This window comes from Pseudophryne corroboree, chromosome 4 (assembly GCF_028390025.1).
Source record: "Pseudophryne corroboree isolate aPseCor3 chromosome 4, aPseCor3.hap2, whole genome shotgun sequence".
Taxonomy (NCBI): Eukaryota; Metazoa; Chordata; class Amphibia; order Anura; family Myobatrachidae; genus Pseudophryne; species Pseudophryne corroboree.
The window spans coordinates 502,454,092-502,475,159 of record NC_086447.1 but is presented as its reverse complement, the minus strand read 5'-3'; the positions used below and the strand labels follow the sequence as shown (position 1 = coordinate 502,475,159).

The 21,068-nt window shown below is 44.0% G+C and overlaps 1 protein-coding gene and 1 non-coding gene across 2 annotated transcripts in view; one reads left to right on the top strand and one right to left on the bottom strand.

Moving 5' to 3' along the window:
• The window catches only part of NT5DC1 (5'-nucleotidase domain containing 1), a 702,933-nt gene that overhangs the window by 627,409 nt on the left and 54,456 nt on the right, over nucleotides 1–21,068 (bottom strand). The gene's annotated exons all lie outside the window — the stretch shown is intronic.
• On the top strand, nucleotides 6,007–6,119 carry LOC134913498 (U5 spliceosomal RNA). The gene has a single exon (XR_010177251.1). It is a non-coding gene; the product is annotated as a U5 spliceosomal RNA (small nuclear RNA).

Genomic DNA, 21,068 nt, shown 5'->3' with positions numbered 1-21,068 from the left:
AGAGAGCAAAAATCCCATATAGCACATATAAAACAGGCTGCAATGTTCTTGGATATGGGTACTATTGCCACCAGTGTATCAGCTTCAACAATAGCTGCCCGCAGAGCAGTTTGGCTACGAACATGGAAAGCCGATTCAGAATCTAAGAAGGTTTTGGAATCTTTGCCCTTTTCTGGAGATATTCATTTTGGAAAAGAATTGACAGATAGTTTGGAGTCAGAAGCAGACTCCAAGAAGGTCAAGTTTCCTTCCACATACAATTTCAAACCTAAAGTTCCGGCCTTTCGGTTTCAAGGAAAAAGCTAAAAGTAAAAGTGATAGCAGGCAGTCCCAATGCAACAAGTCTGGTAAGACTAAAAAGCATTGGGCTACCAGAGGACCGGTTGGTAAAACAGATAATAAGCCATCAGCCTGTTTGTGCTGGCCTCCATTTGGGGGACCCGAGGGTGGGGGGCCAACTTCTTCAATTTGCACAGATCTGTCAACAGTCTACAACAGATGCCTGGGTGCAGGAAGCGGTATCTCTAGGTTATGTTTTGCCTTCAAGAAGTACCCTCCTCGACGGTTTTTTTGTACCAGCCCGTCTTGGGTAGAAACGAAGGCCAGGGCTTTGCAAGAGGCAGTTCAGAAATTGGTTCAGTCAGCAGGACCTGCAGCGAAACGCGTCAGATGCCATCCTGATCACCGTCGATTTGTTGCTGAATCAGTGCCCGGACCATACTGGACGTCCAGAGTCTACAATTTGGTGGATACAAACAGGCATATCAAGGACCCTTCCGCAAGCCAAGCTCCGCATACTGGTGAGGATTGAGATTACGTTACTAACTCCCAACTGAAGGATCTTCTATGGGACATTTCTCCCTCCAGCGGCACAAGAAGCGGTAATAATCCTTTTGGGACTGTGCAATCAGCTCCTAAGCCTATATATTCTGCCTAAACTGGTGTCCAGTTATTTAAAAGGAACGGACATTTCTGGTTCATTAATTCCGTCGGTGGTCATATTGACTTTTAATTGGTTATTAATCAGAGTTATTAAATAAATATTTTAATCCGTTTTCATCCAATCCATCTCATTTTTTAATATCAATTGAATTTAGCGTTGCTATTATTTCTTTCTTTTTGTGTATCAGTCAGGAGTAGTCATTCCAGTTCCTCCTGAACAATGAGGATAGGGTTTTTACTCCAACCTGTTTTTAGTTTAGAAGCCAAATGGGTCATTTCGGCCCAATCTCAATCTCAAAGTGCTGAACAAATACATTTGGGTACCTCGGTTTCATATGGAGACTTTACATTCCATCATTTTGGCCATGGAGCCAGGGGATTATATGGTATCCCTGGATATACAGGATGCTTACCTACATGTTCCTATAGCACTGTCCCATCAGTGCTATCTCAGGTTCGCTATCCTCCAACAGCATTTCCAGTTCCAGGCCATACTTTTTGGGTTAGCCACAGCCCCCAGAATATTTACCAAGATTATGGTGGTAATGGCAGTTTATCTCCGACAGCAGGGGATAAGAATTTTTCCATACCTCGACGATCTTTTAATCCTGACACAGTCGCAGGAGTCGCTCCTATGTCATCTGCAACAGACAATAACATGTCTGCAGAAGCACGGGTGGCTCATAAATTAGGCAAAATCATCTCTGGTTCCGTCACAGCAGATGACTACCTTGGGAGATGTACTGGATTCAAGTCTTCAGAGAGTAATGTTACCATTGAACAAAATATCCAAGGTTCAGTCAAGGATTCAGGACTTGCTACACAGTCAAAAGGTATTCATTCACGCAGCAATGCATGTGATGGGTTTGATGGTATCAACAGTCAACATGGTGAAGTATGCACAATTCCACTTGAGGCCTCTGCAGCGTCTGATCATTGCCAAATGGAATGGGTGGCACCAGACGATAAAAACACAGACTATGGTTCAATAGAAGTAAGAAGGTCATTAGCCTGGTGGCTACCGACATCCCTTCTGGACAAGGGGAGTCCCTTTTGGATACAAGATTGGGAAATTCTGACGACAGATGTCAGTCTCCAGGGCTTGGGAGCAATGTCAGGAAGGTTATTTTTCATGGGGCAATGGACCAAGGATGAAGGTTGCCTGCCAATAAATATATTGGAAATTCGGTCCATATACATGGCACTGATTCAGGCCAAGGACATTCTTCGGGTAAAACCGGTCCAGATCCACCCGGACAATGCGACGGCAGGGGCGTACCTCAACCATCAGGGAGGAACTCGCAGAAAAAAAGCGATGAAGGAGGTAAGTCACATGCTAAAGTGGCAGAACTTCATCTTCCAGCATTGTCCGCAGTGTTCGTTGCGGGAGTCCTAAACTGGGAAGCGGACTTTCTCAGTCGACATGCCATTCGAGCAAGCGCATGGGCTCTACACCAAGAGGTCTTACAGACTCTAGTAGACAAGTGGGGGTTGCCAGAGATAGATCTTATGGCGACCCGTCTGAACAACAAAGTGTTTGCATATGGGTCAAGAATAAAGGATCCCAGAGCGATCTTTGTGGATGCCCTGTCGATGAGATGGAACTTTCATCTGGCTTATGTGTTTCCTCCAATCACCCTATTACCAAGGGTGGTGAAAAAGATAAAGCAAGGGAAAGGTGCCGTGATTTTAATAGCTCAGGCCTGGCCCAGAAGGCATTGGTACACAGATCTGCAGAGGATGTCGATGGATGTTCCACTTCTGCTCCCTCAACGTATAGATCTATTGATGTGGGGTCCTTGTTATCACAGACATCTGGATCGACTGTCTTTGTCGGCGTGGCTCTTGAAACGTCAAGAGGATTCTCACAACAGGTAATTCAAACAATGCTCAGAGCAAGGAAACCTTCCTCAGCTCGCATTTATCACCGAATATGGCAAACCTATATTCATTGGTGCAGTGAACGGAAAATGGACCCTAAGTCTTTCAGAGTTTCCAGGGTCTTAACATTCCTTCAGGCAGAAATGGATAAAGATTTGAAGGTGGTTTCCTTGAGAGTGCATTGACTGTATGTATAGAAAATTGCCATCTTACAGGATGTGCGTACTTTTTCCAGGGAATGCTGCGCATTCAACCTCCTTTTGTTTCTCCTATAGTGACTTGGGACTTTAGTCTAGTCCTGTAAGCCCTTCAAGTTGCCCCATTTGAACCACTTAATAAAGTGGAGCTTAAATGGTTGACAGCTAAAACTCTCTTTCTACTGGCTATGGCGTCAGCTAGAAGAGCATCAGATTTAGGGGCTTTATCATGTCGCTCCCCGTTTCTGATTTTTTTATCCAGATAAAGCAGTTCTAAGAACTAGATCCGAGTATCTTCCGAAGGTGGTGTCTAAATTCCGCCTTAATAAATAAATTGTAGTCCTGGCTTTCCATGTACCGGGCCTTTCTGCGGGAGATGCATCGCTGGACGTGGTCCGTGCATTAAGGATCTATGTGGATAGTACCAGTGCCATCAGAAAGACAGATTCTCTCTTCATTGTCTACGGATTTCACAAGAGAGGATGGCCTGCTGATAAGCAGACATTGGCAATATGGCTTCGGATGACGATTTCAGAAGCATATTCTCAAGCTGATCTCCCTGTTCTGGCTAATGTCTCTGCTCACTCTAAGCAAGGTAGGATCATTATGGGTAGCACAACGTGGTGCTTCAGCAGAACAGATATGTAAGGCAGCCACATGGTCTTCCATTAACACATTCATTAGACATTATGCCATGGATACCTTTGCCTCTCATGACGCTGAATTCAGGCGAAGGATTCTCCTGTCCAATCAGGAGCATCCCCACCAGTAAATTGCTTTGGGAAATCCCACTGTTATCCTGTGGATAACCTGTGGACCCTGCCGGAGAAATATGCGTTATGGTAAGAACTTACCGTTAATAACGGTATTTCTCCTAAGTCCACAAGATCCACAGGGATCCCACCCTGATGCACCTGATTTGAGGATCCTTTTACTCACTAACCTCTTCCTTCTTGTACGGAAGGGTGTGCATGTGTGTTCTTATCACCTGATTAGGGCTATCTATGATGCTCCTGCCTTGAGCTTTGGAATACAACTGATTTGCCTGAGTCAGGAGACGGGGATATATGGACGAGCCCGTTGCAAGCTGGAAGGCCGGAAAGCTTTGATCAATTGGTGCAAATCCGCTGTCGCTCCATCATATCCCATTGTTATCCAGTCTATCCTGTGGGTTTAGGAGAAATACCGTTATCAACGGTAAGTTCTTAACATAACGTATGTTTATCACTTGTCTGTACTAGGGGCCTAATTCAAACCTGATCGCTCCTCTGTGAATTTGCAGAGGTTTGTGATCAGTAAATCGCCACCCAGAGTGAAAATCTGCCACATGCAAGTCTGCATACGCCATGTGAAAAGCTTTGCGATAGACGGTCAGCTGCAAATCCATTTGCAACTCACTCACCATCTAATGTATTTTCTTTTTCATCCACTAGGGGTCACTGGAGTACTCTTGGGATATGGGCGGCGTAGCAGAACAAAGGCACTGAATATTTAAATTTAGAACTCTCCACCCCTCCATATCCCAGAGTACCTCAGTGTACGAACCCAGTGTTTTTTCTGTGCTCAAAGCACTAACATCGGCTTGTGGGATTCCCACACTTGTTGGAAGATTTTATTAATTTTTCATGTTTTTTTTTTTTTTTAATAGCACATCCCTTCCCAGTTTCAAGAAAGACATGGGTCCGGGATAGTGCCGCTGCACGGGCAGCGCATGGCGTGTCGGTCCTCACAAAGAGCACCCTCACAGCCACAGACAGCCCACTGCTCCTGCAAAGAGCAGCCAGGACTAGAGAGCTGGACGGAGCTTACACAGAAGAAGCCCGTCGCAGCCATAGATCACTGGAAAGCTGACTGAAAGCTGGACGGAGCTTACACATAGAAGCCCCGTCGCAGCCAGGACTACAGAGCTGGACGGAGCTTACACAGAAGAAGCCCCGTCACAGCCATGAGTTACATCACTGAAGCTGGACGGAGCTTACACATAAGAAGCCCCGTCGCAGCCATGATCAGGAGCAAGCAAGGTAGGCTGGGGAACGGGGCGGTCAGCGCAGGCTGCCGCCCCGCTATGTTGGGGTTAATATGCTGCTTCGCCGCTCATACGCCCGCCAAGCCCCAGCCGCTACGTCTGCAAGCCGCCCGTCCCAGCGCTCCGTTCGGCCGCCCAGCTCCGTCCGGCCGCCCAGCAGGGGGGAAGCCATACTCAGTCTCAGTATGACCGCCGCTCCGTCCGGCCGCCCAGCACCATCCACCCACAAGTGCCAGTGCAGGCTTCCCGCAGAGAGTTCGGCCGCCCAGCTCCGTCCGGCCGCTCAGCGCCATACGGCCGCAGACGCTCCCTCAGTCTCAGTACAGAGACGGTGACATGCCAGTGCAGGCTTCCCGCAGACACACAGCGTTACAGGGGGGAAGAGGCACGGTGGAAGCTGGCGGATCAAATATATGAACAGCAGTGTATATATATATATATGTCACAGGTATTTATAATGTATTGTTACCTGTCCTGGCAGTAATAGGCTATTGAATCTATATTACTGTCGGTGATTTTCACGGTATAATAGGCTATTGAGCCTATATTAATGGCTGTTATTAACACTGTAAATAGGCTATGGAGCCTATATTAAGGTCTGTGGTTATCACTGTATAATAGGCTATTGAGCCTATATTAATGCTGTATAAATATATTAATGTCTGTAATTATCATAGGCTATGAGCTTATATATATTTATTCATAGAGCATGTGTTGTACCCGGCCTGTGATTATACTGTATAATAGGCTATATTAACACGGAAACATTTGTAATTTGTTCTGTGATTATCAGGGTCAGCATGGCAAAGGGGCCATTTTAACCATGCTTCCTGTTGTTTTCCAGTTTGTAATTCTGGAACATTCCTGCCCTACATCTCTAAGCCACCAGAGGCGCAGGGGTGTTAGTGGGAATTTGGTTCGGGTTTCACATGCCCATGTGAACTGCTTTTCACATAAAGAATACTCTGGTTTCTCTTCAGATCGAATAAATCTTTCGCCTTTTACTAAAGATTTCCGTAGAGAGGAACAACCATGAGTTTCATATACAATAAAATATATATATGACACATAATAACTTCAATAAGTCGTGCAAGTGTCTGTCCGTTGCCTATTGTGGTGTCTGTCTGCATAGCGAGTAAGGCTCTAGCGCAGACTAAAAATAAATTTTAAAAATCCTATAAGCATGGGCAATTCAAATTAAAAGAGCGGTAACATCGGAGTCTCGGAAGTACTCCGCCAGCTCTAACAAAAGACAGTCTTTCCAAAGGGCCAATTTCCCTTTGGGTACCAGGGTGTTTATTTAACTGGTCTTATAATTTAATGCACGATTCTATGTCAAATCTCACACCGATAACTACGAGTGAGAAGGGTACATTAGACCAGCACTCAGATAGTGCGGGGGTTTTGACAACATACATTGCTAAATCCCAGTGAGTCAATGTCTCCATTTTTACAGAGACTGAGTAGACTTTGACCACTATTTAATCGTTTCCAAAATGACGCGATCCGCCATTGGTAAATGCGTCTGTGTCAAACATTATAAAGACCCAAGATACATTTGGGTCACTAGACTCTATGTATGGAAACAATGAGATCACTGTTAAAAGAAGCTGCAGAGTATATCTGTAAAGCTTCTGCTAACGCCGGTTACTTCGATTCTCACTTTTCATCGTCGCTAGTTTCAGCACGACAAGGCCAGAGCTTGTTTGGTCCTAAATTTGATATTCAGCCATTACCGCATCCAGTATCAAAACGGAAATACTTGTGCCGGCGTTTAATCCCTTTAGACTTCAGTTTTTTCAAGGCGGTGGTACAAAACAGTCACGCCTTGTAACGACAGGACGCTACAGTCAGCAAGCCAGTGGCTTGATGACCTCTTTTCCAATTGTGGAAGCGCGTCTTTACATGTTACATTTGCGGGGTTTCCAGACTTCAACTCATGGATGTCTCAGCTATTTACAGATTAAAGGACAAGACTGCCTCTGTCGAACGGTTTGGCAGGTTGCCATTTAGTCTCTGCTGGTTTTCAGCTGTCTTTATAACCAGGCAGTAGTACACCAACAGAGTCAGGGTTACTTATTCCCCTCTGTTTGAGGTAACAAAACCAGACAGCTCCGTCGCAATCTCAATCAGCAAGTCACTTACTGCAGTTTGAAAATGGATTTTCTGCGGTTAGTATTTGCTTATTGGAGCCACAAAATTGCATAATTGCACTTGATCTTCACAATGCGTATTTACCCATTCCGGTTTGTTCATCACAGGTTCTAGCGTTTGCAAAACGCCACAACCATTAACCATTTCAGGTCTACCGTTTCTTGTCAACGCCTCGGGTATTTACCAAAGTAATGTTGGTGATGATAGCTCATCTCAGAGTCCTGACAGTGACAATCGTTCCATACTTAGACGATCTGCTCATAAGAACTCTGTCTCAACAGAGTTCCTCTATCTTAGACGATCTGCTCATAAGAACTCTGTCTCAACAAAGTTCCTCTAACTTGCGCTACTAATGTATACTGCGGTGGCAGATCAAGTTCAAAAACAATCGCATCTAATTCCGTCTGAACGACGTCAATTCCTAGGTAAGATTATAAATACGGTAAATCAAAGACATTTACCTACTACACCAGCAAGAACAAATGTACATCTAGTAATTAGTGCAAAACACGCACACTAGCGGTACATTGGTGTATTCGCCTGTTAAGAATAATGATGTGTTTCAAAGCGATTTAGTTCGCCGGCCTTCACTCGCGTTTCCCACAGAGGGGCGAGGGTGTATATACTCTGGACGAGAGTCTCAGAGGTTCAGGAGTTGTAGTTAAAAAAGATCAGCGACAGAGGTTCTAAAACGGATCACGACAGATTGCTGTCGATAAATGTCCTGGAACTCCGTGCAATTTACAATGCACTACATGCTTCGCTTTCAGTCTGACCAAGGGCAGTCAGACAACGCAACGGGAGTTGCATACACAACAACCAGGGAGAACCAAGAAGCCGCATGGCAATGCGGCAGGTAACTCGAATCCTCAATTGCCCAGAACACCATTATGTGATAATGTCAACGGGGTTCATTCCGTGAGTGGACATCTGTTAGACAGATGATCTCACCCGTCAGGATTTATATCCTGAAAACTGGACATTAAATCCAGAGGTGTTTCATATGTGAGTCCACAGAAGGGGGTTACCCTCAGGTATACATGATGGCATCTCGCCACAATTACAAAAGCTCAGTATGTGTACAAAACAACAGATCACAAGGGCAGTGGCGGTGGAGTCTCTCACATTCGTGTGGTCATTCAGCATCGTGTATCTGGCTCCACCATTTTCCGCTGCTCTCTCCGTTGCCAAAACGGATCATAAGACAGTTCGTCACAGTCATACTAGTGATATCTCATGGGTTTCGGAGAGCTTGCTTCTCGAATCTCCAAGGAATACTTGCACACGATCTTGGCCCGCTCATAATACGTCCAACCTGTTACAACAGGGAACGTTCTTTTATCCATAGTTACCTATGTACCTATTACCTATGTACCGCAGCTGCGGTTGACGGGGTGAGGGTTCAGACCGCCCTCTTAAGAAAAGAAATAGGGCATTACAGTATCGGTTATACCAACCATGTTACGAGCTAGTAAGCCGCTTAAGGCAGCTCATTATTACAAAATTTGGTGTGCTTACATAGGTGGTAAAGCTCGGAAGTTTCCGACATCATCCTTCAAGTTACCCGTATTCTGTTAAACGGGGTGGGATGGAAAACTGCGTTTATCTGCACTGAGGGTGCAGGTATCTGTGTGGTCAACTTATTTTCAAAGACGTTTGACTCTATTGCGTCTGTACACACCTTTCTACAAGGTGTCATCAAAGTGCAGCCTCCATTTATCCCACCTACAGCGCCAGGTGACTTGAGGTTGGGTTCAGATTTCTTACAGTTTTCATATTGAACCCTTACAACAAATGGGGATTAAGTTTCTCACTTGGGAAAACATTTTTCTTCTAGCCTTAGCTTCGGCAAGGGTTTTGTTTTCATATTTGGGTGCCTTGTATTCCAAGCCACCGTATTTGAGTTTTCTCATGACAAAGCAGATCTTCGGACGAATTCCGCTTTCTTATTCTTCACATCAATATACCAATAGTGGTTCCTGTGTTGACAGCACATTCTAGAATTCTGAATGTGGTACACGCATTACGCGTTTATATATGTCCCGAACGTCTACAGTACGTGATACGGATACGTTGTTTGTTCTCTAGGATGCTGCCAACTGGGGTTAGCCAGTTTCTCAGCAGACATTATCCAGTTGGATAATAATGACTACAAGTCAGGCTTACTTTAAGGCTAAGTTACAATCGCCTACGTCAGTAATAGCTCATCCCACAGGTTCTGTGGGAATGTCAGACCCAGCGGGTCGTGGAGCGTCTACGACGCGGCTACATAGCCTTCAGTGCACCACGTTTGTGCACGTTTACACGTTATGAATGGTTGCGGCATCAGCATCTAGCTTTGGCTGCCTACTGTTACAAGTGTCAAACAGCTCTCCCGCCCACGAGGGAAGCTTTGGTACGTCCCTAGAGTACTCCAGTGACCCCTAGTGGATGAAAAAGAAAATAGGATTTTGGTACTTATCATGTAAATCCTTTTCTTTGAATCCATAGGACGCCCACCCAGAGCAGTTTTACCTGGGTTGTTTTAAGCTCAGAGGAGCTTAGGGTAACACGTTTTACCTGGTTTGTATTAAGCTCAAAGGAGCTTATGGTAACACATTTTCACCGATTGGTTCAAACTATAAAGATCTATCGGTTATGCTGTCAACTGTTTAGTTGACATTAACGTTATGGGTCAACTTTGTTGTTGTCCGTTATGTTATAGGAATTCTCCATTGTCAACCTCTCTATAGTAGTTCGCTCAGTAAAAACACTGGGTTCGTACACTGAGGTACTCTGGGATATGGAGGGGTGGAGAGTTCTAAATTTAAATATTCAGTGCCTTTGTTCTGCTACGCCGCCCATATCCCAAGAGTACTCCAGTGCCCCCTATGGATTCAAAGAAAAGGATTTACCTGGTAAGTACCAAAATCCTATTTTCCAGTCTGTGCGTAGCCCAGGACCTATACCTACATTGCGAAAGAAACTGGCTGATCGGGGCCGGAGTTGACATTACACATCCGCCCTGAAAACGCCTGCGTTTTTCCCGACACTCCCAGTTACCACCCCTAAACACCAGCTTCTTATCAATCAACTTGCGTACGCCTAGCAATAAAAAAAGACACTGAATTTTCTCAAAGTTTGGCCTCACATGTGTGCACTATGATCCGTACACATGGGTGGTCAATCGATAATCGGCAGCCTTGCAAATTTGTAGGACGGGTATGGATGTGATATATATATATATAATATATGCTGTATATATATAATGTTAAAACAGCCTTCAAGGCAATTGAGTTGCTCCCTACTATAACCGGTGAGGTGCAGTTATTGATTAATTCTCGCAAGAGCAACAAGGACTGTGGTTTTTTATCAATAGTAGGCGATGCCTACAGTATGAAGAATATGGAAAAAAGTATCTCATGTAACTTTATCAGTTGAATAGAAAAGCCGTAGTTATACTTTGATAGCATTTTCTATTAAAGAGCTGCAAAAGTCTCGGCAACTATTCATTGCAGGAATGATGTCCTCAAGGAAGTGATACTGTATGTGCCTACATGCTCTTTTGTATTGTTAACTAAGGGGGTCAGTCCGAGTTGTTCGCTCGCTAGCTGCTTTTAGCAGCATTGCAAACGCTAGGCCGCCGCCCTCTGGGAGTGTATCTTAGCTTACCGGTAGCAGAAGTGCGAACGAAAGATTAGCAGAACTGTTACTAAATAATTCCCTGCAGTTTGAGTAGCTCCAGACCTACTCCTAGACTGCGATCACCTCAGTCCGTTTAGTTCCTGGTTTAAGGTCACAAACACGCCCTGCGTTCGGCCAGCCACTCCCCCATTTCTCCAGCCACTCCTGCGTTTTTACCTGGCACGCCTGCATTTTTTTAGCACACTCCCTGAAAACGGCCAGTTTCCGCCCAGAAACACCCACTTCCTGTCAATCACACTACGATCACTCGAGCGATAAATAAAAGTCGCTCGAGATTGTGTAAATCTACAAAGTCTTGTGTGAAAGTACTTAGCGCATGCGCGCTGCGTATCATGCGCATTTTTTTCACTTAAATGCTGCACTGCGAAAATCGTCAGCGAGCGAACAACTCGGAATGACCCCCTAAGTGCTTAGGTGCTGGAAAACAAGGGGGGCAAGGGGGATATGCTGCCCTACCCCCCCCCCAAACAAAAAAGAAAAAATAACATTTGATAGGCTTAAGTCAAAGTACTGGGATATGGGGTGCAGTGCGGCCACCGTCTACAGTTAATACTGATAATGTCGATATTATCTTAAACCATAAAGCTATACCTTTAAACACACTTTTACCATGGAGCCGCTGCGGCCGCTAGACTTAATACACAAGCTACGCACTTTGTACGCTATTTGCGCACAGAGTCCCGTACCTTGTACGGACTTAGCGTACAAACGCCGCGCTGGGGGTACAAAGTACACACAGCGCGCGCAAACACTCTTGATAAACTTTAAACCTTATTAGTAATGAAATGCAATGATGTTATTACACTCTAAACCGTATGCAGCAAAGCACTGCAATGATGTTACACCTTAAACCTTATGCAGCACTGACGGTATAAAGTACCCGCAGTGCGTACACACCTTATCAATACACTCTTAAACCTTATACAGTTAAATACGCTTTTAAACCCTAGCAGGGAAAAGAGGACACGACACCGATTTGTAGTTAAACACTGGGATCCGAAACCTCAGCGTATATATCTGGAAGGGGATAACAATACAATTTATACACTACAATACAACAGAGTAAATGGCTACAGTCAATGTACATACGTGAGAATATTCGCTTGCGCAACCTGGACCAGTCCTCCGCTCATCAGGTAGATAGCGTTCAGAGTCTTCTGACCGGCCAGGCAGCAACAGGCTTTTTATACACTACTTCCATAAACAATACAATGGATACTGTAATCTCTTTGTCCATTGGACACAGAGATGCATCTTTACATTACAGGAGAGGTCATAGGTTGATTTGAAAAGGTGGGCGATGTCTTTCTCAACTGCTCTTGTGGGTGGTCTCCTCTGGATTCCCGCCGCATACATAATATACAGTAAATACAGTTTATATCTATATTCTACTTCTGCACATAACTATACGCAGGAACATGCGATTTTCCTGTAACCAACACCGGAATGTTACCCTTAAAATACCCTACAGCTGGATACTAGACATCACCTTCTAACCTTAGTCTGTCCCTTCCTATCATGCAAAGGCGAATCCCTTAGTCCTGGAATAATTTAAACTGTTGATACTTGCTGATGTGGTGCAGGGGAGCTATGTGTACAATGTGCACTATTTGGGTTAAATATGTAATGTTTTGATAACCCTCTATGCACTCACAAACTCCACCGTAGATACCCATACCACGCGCAGGACCGCGGGAGCGATCATACGCAAATTGCGGATATGTGCACGCACGGCGGAACAAGTGTACGCGCAGGGGGCATGTGTGTGTGTGGTTAGTACGGGGTATATGTACTGGAATATTTTTCGACTTTGACAATACGTGCAGTGTCAGGATGAAGATAATACTCTTTTCGGATGCTCCACCTCCTCCCTTCCCACAGCCCTTCTCCGGCTGCCTCCAGGTACCTAATTCCCCTTGCTCTTACCCCTACAGTGTGTGGCTAGTTACATGGGTTGGCCCCTGCTCTGGGACCATCACTGTGCCCTTCTCACCTCCAACTTAATTTGTTCCTTACCTCTTCCCCCTCAGCTCTCCTCCCACCCTCTTCCCTTGTAGTACCCCTTGACCTCCTCCTATTTTCAACCGGGTTTAGCAGAAAATGTACTCTGTAAAGTCTTATTATCTTCCATGTACAGCGTCAGCCTGGGTTTGAGCTATGAGTGGACCCTGTCTCTTCGTCTTCTACATAAAGTCACTCATATGTTACAGTTATGCTTATGGGGCATATTTATTATACACATTTTGTGGGAAATTGGGCGAAAAATCAGAATACCCTTACAGGTATTACAAGGGTTCTGCAGCATATATCAAAGATATTTGCTACACTTTCCCTGTTTCCTATCTCTGTCATCAGGTAGGTGGTGTGGCAGGTAAGTCCAACTTGAGGGGGTGACATTCAGCGATTTAGGAGCGTTAAAATTAAATTATATCTTGTCCGTCCATCCCCCCTTCCCCCCAACCAAAAAGGCTTTGGTGCCCCTGATTAAGTGTAATGCATTATTATAAATCACATTGGCAGTCCAGGGCTCCTGCTACATTAAAGCCTCTGAGAGCAGTGTCTGTATCATATCTGCAGTATATCTCCCCTATCCAGCTACAGTTACTGTGTGTGAGAGTCTTTGCTCTCTAGATGCTAGCGTCATCTTCCCAAATATCACTGGGAAGATGGGGCTGGCCGGGGAGGAGGGACCCGCTTCCAGGCAAGTAAGGTACTCGCTTTGCATGCCTGATCACCTTCTTAGCCTAGTTCCACCTGGTAAGAGACACCTTTTTGTCGTTATTATTTTGAGTCTGTTTGTATTTCCTAAAGGACATCTTCTTTGCTTTTGCACTAGTTGATACCTCTTTTGTGAACCACGTTCGATTTCTTTTCCTGGTGCTTTCCTAACCCTTTTGATACAAAGGTATTTATTAGTTTTTCCCACCTCTCCTGCACTACTTTTAAGTTCCTCCATCTACTAGTGAATCGCTTAAACATCTAACCATTTTTTGCAAAGTTTGCCTTCCTAGAATCCAACAACTTTGTTTTTTGTGTGACAGGAGTTGGACCCCGTCTTTATACTATACCATACTGCCTGATGATCCCTGGATCCTAGGTACTCACCCACATATACTGTATGTCTGATATCCTGTCACCATTTGTGAGTATTAAATCTAATATTAAGTCTTAGGGTGTGTACACAGGGTGAGATCCCTCCTATGTTCGACTTTGACTATGCTATTTCCCTTGAACTCCCCCAGAGCCCAGATAACACAGATAGAACAGATTTTGACTATCTGTGCTTGAGATTTTGTCTATGTACGATTTTGACTAAGTGCCAATTTTGACTATACTTTGTACTAGATTGTACACTAGATAGTCAAGATTGACTTGCCTGCGCAGTCTATCTAGCCTTACGATACCGACCCCACGGGAGCGCGCATCGGGATCGAATCTGTATCGCAAGCTGCCTAGCACCATGAGATATGCACTAACTTTTCATAATATTTTGACTAGTCAAAATCTCACAGATTTATCTCACCGTGTGTACACACCCTTAGAGAGTGGACCCCCTCACCAATTGGTTGAGAGATGCTCCATGTAAGGATTTGAAAATGTGCCACTTGTAGTTGAATTTGTAAAAGACCCCTCCCAATTTACATCAGGCAGATTAATTTCCCCCATGATTATGACCTTTCCCTTTAAAGCCATTTTAGTGATAACTGACAGTCTAGGGCAGAGCTGGCCAAACCAGTCCACGAGATCTACCAACAGTTCACATTTTCCAGACCACCTAGCTGGTGCACAGGTACAGTCATTACTAATTAAGATGTGCTGCATTCATTCCTAACTGACCATTCTACAGATCTCCAGGAGGCCTGGAAAACATGAACTGTTGGTAGATCTCCAGGACCGGTTTGGCCAGCCCTGGTCTATGGTATTCAATTATCCGCAAATTTGCGGCAATTTTTCGTCCTATTTAATTCCAAACGTGTTTCACATGAAAATTCTTGCAGTGAAAAGTGCAGGTGAAATCAGCCTGTACCCCAAAAAATGCTAAACTAACATAGGAAAACAGAAGAGAAGTGTATTAGAGATCACATTAGAGAGTTTTTGGGGACTTAAATGGTGTGAAATGGCTGTTATATGCATTTTTTTAAAAATGCCAAAAAATGATAGAAAGCAAGTTTTTTTGAGCAAAATAAATGCTCTCATTAAATTTGGGGTACATGAAAATGGGTATAAGTATATGTTAGGGTCATTTTAGGGTACTTTAAAAAAAAAGTGGAAACAGACCGATTACTCCCATCTGCAAGCCTAAAAACACCTGTCCCACTCATAAAGCACCCCAATATACCTGTCCCATACCTTGAACCCCAATTTCCATCACTTTGTACTTTTTCATCCCAAAAATTACATGTCATTATTGGCCAATTAAAAATAATTAAAAACCTCAATGTGCCTAATTAGTCATTAAGGGGGGTGTCCCAGGAGTTCTGTACCATATCCAAACATTTTTACCTTAAAATAGTGACTTTTCCCAGCTTTTCACCTGCTTCAGAGTAGGTGAAGTGAAATTAGTGAAAAAATGATCACCGATAAATTTTCCCGGAAAATTGAATAGGCTGTAATTGCGTTTCGTGGGAAAAGTCAGTTTTTTTGCGCGAAAACCGGACTTTTCACGCGAAAAGTCCGTTATCGCTGCTAATTGAATATACCCCAGTGTCTTAGTATAAAGTGTTTACCATAGTTTTGATGCCTCTACTCATGGAACTATTCAAAGGCATTCTCCAATGGCAGAAATTCAAGAGAGAGACCAGGAAGCAATTATAATTATATAAATATAATGCAGAGATCTCTAGTTATGTGCTAGATACAGGCCCACAGATTCAGGCAAATAGACTTGCCTCGGTCATGACAACTTTGAGCCACCACAACTCTGTTTCATTGAAGGGGGCATATAAAACCAGAAGATATTTGGGCCGAATATATGGACCCAGACACAGAAAAAGCCTTTGACAGGGTATCATGGCATCATATCCTAAACAAGAAGACTTCAGCAGGTATTTTCTACATGCAATCAAAGCTTTATAGTTCAGCTATGTTGCATCAGCACTTGCAAATTGTACTGCTACCATTCTATTTTTAATTGAAAATGGTACAAAGCAAGGCTGTCCTCTATCGCCCCCAATAATCCACATATTATGGGCATCAGAGATGCACCCTGAGAATATAAGATTTAAATGTATGCAGATTATGAGACACAAATGACAGAACTTCTGTCCTTACATACTCTTTGTAAATAACTCTATATATGGAAATCTTTCGAACTTTAGAATAAATAAGTATAAAACAGGTACTGTAAATTGGCTATGAACCTAAAACTACATGAGCATCAACTAGTCAATTCTAACATTCAACATTTGCAGAGAGAGTTAGATTTGGGTGGGTTATTTTGTTTCTGTGCAGGGTAAATACTGGCTGCTTTATTTTTACACTGCAATTTAGATTTCAGTTTGAATACACCCCACCCAAATCTAGCTCTCTCTTCACATGTTATATCTGCCCCACCTACAGTGCACATGGTTTTGCCCAATTGCTAACAAAGTTGCTGCTGCGATCAACTCAGAATTAGGTCCATGGTTTTGCCGTACTGCTAACAAATTTGCTGCTACGATCAGGTCTGAATTACCCCTAATGTGTTAACAATATAAAATTTTCAATCACTGATTACCAATGTACCCCATATTTTGTTTTCCCCTCCCTCTCTATATTCTGTATCAAGTCCAAACTATCTTGGGAAAAATATAAAACTAAACTTAATTGAAGTGATTCTTTTACTTGGAAGACACGGCTTTTAAATTTTTTTAGCAAATACTTGTTTGATGTTCCAAAAAGCTTTGGAAATGCTGCAATTATGTCTGGACGTCTTTTTTAAGCAACCAGTGTTAAGTACTTGAGGTACTGTATTGTGGGTTGTGGTAAGGCAATTATACTTAATTCCAGAATAAAATAAGGCTACACACCATTAAATTATTAATACAAAGCAGAACAGACCTACAGGATGACATCTTAAAAGAAGTACACATTATGGGGCTAAAGAAAATTGCCCAAATTTTGACACTATTTGCATCATGTAGGCTATTACACCTGGGAAACTGTCTTATTTTTCCAGTTCTTTACCTGATGGACACTATCCAACTCCTATAACTTAATCCTCAATGACACCCTTCAATGATGTCTCACATAACTAATCACCCATTCACTTTTTTCTCCCTGCTGACCTCTTGTCTGGATTGCATTGCCATAAACCTATCTAATTCCTCACCTATCCTCAAGAGGTATATCTAAAGGGGTGTACTATGATATAGCGGCGGTCGGGATCCCGGTGCCCAGCAAACCGGTGCCAGAATCCCGACTGCCGGAATGCCGGCAGTGGGGCGAGCACAAGAGAGCCCCTTGCGGGCTCGCTGCGCTCGCTACACTATTTATTCTCCCTCCAGGGGTGTCGTGAACACCACAAGAGGGAGAATAGTTGTCGGTATCCCGGCAGTCAGGATCCCGGCTCCGGTATGCAGAGCGCCAGGATCCCAACAGCCGGGATATCAAGCATCTAAACCACTGATGCACAACAAATGGCCTGCCACTGGTCTGCCTTTACCCAAGAGGGAAGGCCGCATAATACAACCCACGGGTAATTGCATCTGCACCTTAATTTCAGTGGTGTCTGAAAGGAACATCACCACAGGACAGGTAAGCAACATGCAAGGGTCATGTGTTCAGAAAAGAGATAGGGGGAAGAAATGGCATGCTAATGTAGTGAGGGATGGTGTTAATACATATGTGAGGAGGATGTTTTAAAGTGGAGGGATGAGGAAAAAAAGTGATGCTACCAAGGTAAGAAGGGGGTGGGGTGATTTGCTATAGTATAAAGGAGGGAATGTGTTTCAGTGAGGAGGGGGCCCCCTATATGAAGTGACCATGCTCCCCCAGCCCTACTCCTATGTGGAAGAGCATAAAACGCTATCACCCAAAGCCTTTTTAACAATGTTTATAGTTTTGACACAAATATAAGTATGTTCTTTTTTCCTTTAGTATATTCAACATATTTTATTTTTTATGCAAATGTTGTTTTATTGTTGCCCTTTAAATGGCTACAAAACTAAATGTTAATACATCTTACTAAGATATGTGGCCCTGCCCTCTGATGGAGTTTCATTCTGCAACCTACTGCAGGCAGGCACTCTGTATCTGGGACTGCTCTGTTTATATGTGTAGGGCATTTGTCTCTTGTTTGGCTTTGTGCAAACAAACAATCTTAAAACGTATTTCAGATTCAACAGTTTTGTGGAATTTGAAAAACTGCATTAACTGTACAGCAAGACATCTAGAAATACATAGAAAATATATGTTATGGTAAGAACTTACCGTTGATAACGGTATTTCTCCTAAGTCCACAGGTTCCACAGGATAACAATGGGATATGATGGAGCGACAGCGGATTGGCACCAAACGATCACAAGCTTTCAGTCCTCCAAGGATGAAACGAGCCCGTCCATTATATCCCCGTCCACTGGCTCAGGCAAATCAGTTGGATTCCAAAGCATCTAGGCAAGAGCACCATGTAGAGCCCTAATCAGGCGAGAAGAACACACATGCACATCCTTCCGTACAAGAAGGAAGAGGTTAGTGAGTAGCAAGATCCTCAAATCAGGTGCGTCAGGGTGGGATCCCTGTGGAACCTGTGGACTTAGGAGAAATACCGTTATCAACGGTAAGTTCTTACCATAACGTATATTTCTCCGGCAGGGTCCACAGGTTATCCACAGGATAACAATGGGATTTCCCAAAGCAATTTTAGTGGTGGGGACGCTCCTGATTGGACTGGAGAACCTTACGCCCGAATTCAGCGTCATGAGAGGCAAAAGTATCCAAGCATAATGTCTAATGAATGTGTTATTGGAAGACTATGTGGCTGCCTTACATATCTGTTCTGCTGAAGCACCATGTTGTGCTGCCTATGAAGAACCTACCTTACAAGTAGAGTGAACAGAGACATTAGCCGGAACAGGGAGATCTGCTTGAGAATATGCTTCCGAAATCATCATTTGAAGCCCTCTAGCCAGCGTCTATTTATTAGCAGGCCATCCTCTCGTGTGGATTCCGTAGAAAAAGAAGAGAGAATCTGTCTTTCTGATGGCACTGGTGCGATCCACGTAGATCCTTAATGCTCAGACTACGTCCCGCGACGCATCTCCCCCAGAAAGTCCCGATACCTGAAAAAACGGGACAATTTCTTCATTAAGATGGAATTTAGACACCACCTTAGGAAGATACTCATACCTAGTTCTGAGAACTGCTTTGTCTGGATAAAAAATAATAATCAGAAAACGAGAACATGACAGCGCTCCTAAATCGGACACTCTTCTAGCTGATGCCATAGTCAGTAGAAAGAGAACTTTAGCTGTCAACCATTTAAGATCCACTTTATTAAGTGGTTCAAACAGAGCAACTTGAAGGGCTTTGAGGACTAGACTTAAGTCCCAAGGCACTGTAGGAGGAACAAAAGGAGGTTGAATGCACAGCATTCCCTGGAAAAAGTACGCAAATCCAGTGACATGGCAATTTTCTTTTGGAACCATACAGTCAACGCTGATACTTGTACTCTCAAGGAAGCCACCTTCAAACTCTTATTCATTCCCACTTGAAGGAAATCTAAGACCCTGGAAACTTGGAAAGATTTCGGGTCCATGTTTCTTTCACTACACCATGAATATAGGCCTACCATATTCGGTGATAAATGCGAGCCGAGGATGGTTTCCTTGCTCTGAGTACTGTTTGAATTACCTGTAGCGAGAATCCTCTTGACTTCAGGATAGAGGTTTCAAGAGCCACGCCGTCAACGATAGTCGATCCAGATGCCTGTGATAACAAGGACCCTGCATTAGTAGATCTTGACGTTGAGTGAGCAGAAGTGGAGCATCCATCGGCATTATCTGCAGATCTGTGTACCAATGCCTTCTGGGCCAAGCCGGAGCTATTAGAATCACGGCACCGTTTGCTTCTTTTATTTTCCTCACCACCCTGGTAGCAGGATGATCGGAGGAAATATATACGCCAGATGAAAATCCCATTTCACTGACAAGGCGTCCACAAAGATCGCACTGGGATCCTTTGTTCTTGCCCCGTATACAAACACTTTGTTGTTCAGACGGGACGCCATGAGATCTATCTCTGGCAAACCCCACTTGTGTACCAGAGTCTGAAAGACTTCCGGGTGTAGAGCCCATTCGCTTACTTGAATGGCGTGTCGACTGAGAAAGTCCGCTTCCCAGTTTAGGACTCCCAGAACAAATACTGCGGACAATGCTGGAAGATGGAGTTCTGCCCACTTTAGTATGTGACTTACCTCCTTCATTGCTGTTTGGCTGCGCATTCCTCCCTGATGGTTGAGGTACGCCCCTGCCGTTAAATTATCCGAGCGGATCTGGACTGGTCTTCCTTGAAGAGTGTCCTTTGCCTGGAACCATAATCTTCCGGACACTGCTCCCCAGCCCTGAAGACTGGCATCTGTTGTCAGGATCCCCCATCTGATATCCAAAAAGGTTCTCCCTTTGTCTACATGGAATGTCTGTAGCCACCAGGCTAATGACTTTCTTATCTTGTGTGAAAGTACCATAGTCTGTTTCTTTATTGTCTGATGTATTCCATTCCATCTGGCCAGAATCAAACGCTGCCGAGGTCTTGAGTGGAATTGTTCATACGCCACCATGTCGATTGTTGACACCTTCAAACCCATCAGTCGCATAGCTGCGTGGATTGATATTGTTTTACTGTGTAACAACTGTACCTTGGATATCTTGTTCCGAGGTAATCAATTTCTGCAGACTTGAATTAAGTACTGCCCCACAGTGAGTCATCCGTTGTGACGGAACCAGAGATGACTTTGCCCAATATATGAACCACCCGTGTCTCTGCAGACAAGTCATTGTCTGTTGGAGATGGCACAGAAGCTTTTCCTGTGATTGTGCCAGGATAAAAAAGGTGGTCGAGGTATGGCAATTTTCTTATCCCATTCTTGCGGAGATAAGCTACCATAATCATCATAATTTTGGTACATACTCTGGGGGCTGTGGCTAACCCAAAGGGTAAGGTCTGGAACTGAAAATGTTGCTGGAGAATGGTGAACCTTGAGATAACAC